The sequence below is a fragment of the Manacus candei genome, unplaced genomic scaffold (genome assembly GCF_025592945.1).
Source record: "Manacus candei isolate 608988 ecotype Guabito, Panama unplaced genomic scaffold, ASM2559294v1 h1tg000049l, whole genome shotgun sequence".
NCBI lineage: Eukaryota > Metazoa > Chordata > Aves > Passeriformes > Pipridae > Manacus > Manacus candei.
Window position 1 is genome coordinate 6,671,972 of NW_026138097.1, and position 3,675 is coordinate 6,675,646.

Consider the following 3,675-nt stretch of genomic DNA (forward strand, 5'->3'; position numbering starts at 1 on the left):
GCCCCCGCCCGCCGCGCCGCGCCCGCCGCCCCGCCCCGCGGCCCCGCCTCCTCTGCCGCCGCCGCCGCTGCCCGCCCCGCTCACCGCGCGCCCCGCCAGGGCGGCGGCACTGCCGGAGCCCCGCTCAGCGCCCCGCTCAGCGCCCGCCCCCCGCGCCTCCGCCCGCGCCGCATCAGCCGCCAGAAAGAGAAAATGGCGCTCGATTTGTCCCAGGAAGTGACGTTGAGGCTCATTTGCATGCCAGGGGGACAGCCAATGGGAAGAGACTGGAGCAACGCTCCCATTGGCTGCCCGGAGGAGCTCGACGCGGCCGGGGGCGGGGCCTCATGAGGGGGCGGGCCCCGAGCGCAGGGCTCACCGGCGTCCGCAAGGGGCAGCAGCGAGCGCTCTCGCGAGAGCCGTGACGTCACCCCGGAGTGGGAGGGGCCTGCTGACACCGTGCCCAGCACGCGAGGCCGCCACGTGACAGCCCATCCCCGCTGCCCTGGTTCCGGAGGGGGGTGGGCAAAGCCTCACCCGCGTGTGCTGGAGGCCCCTCTCAGGTCTCCCGGCCAATGGGGTGAGGCAAGGCTTGGCTGCTGGGCTCCCCATTGGCAGAGGCTCCTGCAGGGCGTGGCTCACACCTCCCCACCCTGGCACCTCATTGGCTGCCCTGGCACCGTGGTTGGGCTGGGGCACCTTGGTATGGGTGGGTGAGACCTGTGGGGCAGGTCCTGGGCACAGGTGCCTCGCTGGTGACGCTGTCCAGGAGAGTGGCCATGTCTCACCCATGCTGCTGGAAGGCGCCGAGGTCAAGTGGAAGACACATCTCTGCAAGTCTATCCCTTGAGCTGCGTCTACTAGACATCTCTGCATGGATCAGCTAACGCAGTTCTTACTCCTTCTTTGATGGCAGATGGTTTTTGGTGAGCACAAGATGGAAACTGGGCCTCTCAATTCAGGAAGGATGGTGAGGCGCTGGAACGTGTCCAAAGAAGGACAACAAGGCTGGTTGCTGGAGCACAAGTCCTATGAGGAGAGGCTGGGGGAGCTGGGGTTGTTTAGCCTGGAGAAGAGGAGGCTCAGAGGAGACCTCATCACTCTCTACAACTACCTGAAAGGAGGTTTTAGCCAGCTGTGGGTCAGTCTCTTCTACCAGGCAACCAGCAGTAGGACAAGAGGACACAGCCTTAAGCTGTGTCAGGGGAGGTTTAGGTTGGACATTTGGAAGAAGTTCTTTACAGAGAGAGTGATTGGACGTTGGAATGAGCTGCCCAGGGACGTGGCAGAGTCGCTGTACCTGGAGGTATTTAAGAAGAGACTGGGTGTGGCTCTTAGTGCCATGGTGTAGTTGACCAGGTGGTGTTAGGTCATAGGTTGGACTTGATGATCTCAGAGGTCTTTTCCAACTTGGTTGATTCTGTGATTCTGTGAAACGGAACCAATCTCCTGTGCTGACAGGTAACAGCCGTACCACAAGGACCAAGACAAACCAGCCAAGACAACATCAGCAGCATGGGTGGCTCTCCAACACCAAGGCATCTGATGTGGCTCTGTGGTCCGAACAGGCAGGGCGTGGCAGGAGGTGCACTGCAATGAAGGCACGTAGGGCCCTGCTGGATCCCATTCTTGGCACACTGGGACCTACTCCCTGCCTCTCTACCACCTTCCTGGGACAGCTTTCAGTCTTCCCCCTCCCCACAAGGTTGTCCTGGCTTTGCTCGGGCTGTTTCCAAAGGGTTCACAAACTAATTACTTCAACTAGAGTTTCCCTAAGTGTTTGCTGTGCCAATGAAAGGCTTGTTGATGGAAGCCAAGGGAAGTTTTGCCATGGGCCTTGGCAGCCATACAATTTCGCTGTTTGTCTACACACAGCTCACATGTAGGTCAATGTGTTGGCCAACTCATTTCCAGCCTGTGAAGGCTGCAGCAGCAGGCTGACTAGTACCTTCTCAAAAAGTAATATAAATAAAATATTCACATTGACAGAAAAGTGTTCTGGGGTTTTTTTACAGCAGTGGCCACAAGATTCATTAACCTTTGTAGTCAACAGTCCAGTAAGTACATTGAAATATAATTAGTTCTAAGTTTTTTTTCTGTTATTAAAAATTTATATGATATAAATTCATTAGCTATGTACTTTCAGCACTAGTGTATATGCAATAAGGTTGTAGGTAAAAACATTTATGAAAAAAGTGGCAGCCATCTATGAAAGATAAATTATCCATAGTAGATACAGGACCACAATATAAAAAATTGTTCTTACACAGTGCAAGAAGGGATATGTCCACTTAGTTAAAATATAGGATTTAAAATAAATGTATTAACTGCTGTCTAATAATTCATAAAGTAAAATAATTGAATATATCTCTGACAAAATGGAAATGCCCAATGGTTCCCACATAATCAACAACATTAGACTTCTGTTGCAACAAACCCAATAATTGCAGTGTTTTTAATAATGGTTATGTTAAAGAGATTAAGCGAAAGGTTAAGAGAAAACATTTGTGAGAGTCTTTCATGGCTGAACGTTCCAGCAAAACTGTGGAATACGTCCTCATTTTCATAGAACCCCAGAATGGTTGAGGTAGGAAGAGACCTCAAGGCTGTCTGGTTCAACCCCACATTCTCAAGCAGGGCCACCTAGAGCTGGTTGCCCTGAGTATGCCCAGACATCTTCTATCAGGTAGTAAGAATGGGAGCTACTATATAAAGGGAGTAAATTATGTGTACCCACATAATAACTTTTATTGTAAATCTGTTATCTGTTTGTCACCAGCTGCCAAATCCTGCAGTATACTCAGCAAACTCAGGTCCTATTTAAACAGGATGAAGGTGGCACTCATTCACTTGGGAAAGGAGGTTACATTTTCACATTGCAGGACTGGCATCAAAGGGTACGCATTGGAAGCAGGTCCATTAGCCTCCAAAGCCTAAGATTTTCCAAAGTGAAACCTGCAACTAGACTTCAAATTCCTCCCCTTGTAAAAAAAAAACAAAACCACAAAACCCAAACAAAACAAAAACCCAAACCAAACCAAACAAAACAAAAAGACCCCAACAGGAAAGCAACATGCAAAATCAATTTAAGAAGAGGATTTGGAAGAATAAAAAAATGGACAAGGTTAAGAGGGAGGAGGGGCGTATGTATTCATTTTTCCTGTAAGTCAACAGCAATTTCAATAGAAAAATAACTGGGCTTGAGGACAACACAGTGAAGACAAAAGCAGTCAGATACACACAATGTGAAGAAGAGTAAAAAGTAAAAATATCAGTTTTTCTTAGATAAAAGTAATAGCTTTGTTCAACCAAATCCAATGGGATGAGCCATTTGCTTTGGACATGTGTTTGAAGATGAGTACTTTTCTAGCTAGGAGACATCAAGAAATTTGCGATTATGTTTCAATTACATGTAACTTTGCTGTCATGGGGGAGTTAAATGTTTGTCTTGATACTTCAACAAGTAACATTTAACAGAAACAAGTAATATTTTTGCTTATACTGTTGGGCAGTTCAGATCTGGAGAGAGTGACAACAGCAAGAGTGCTTTGGCAGCTCACAGTGACTGGCGAGCATCTTAGCCCTCTGTTCTCCTTCCTGTCGTGAAATTCACAACTTCAGCGCTTTCCATTAGCTCTCTCCAAGCAGAACAGCAGGAGCAAAGAGCATCTGTCTGCGGGGGTACAGCCAACACCT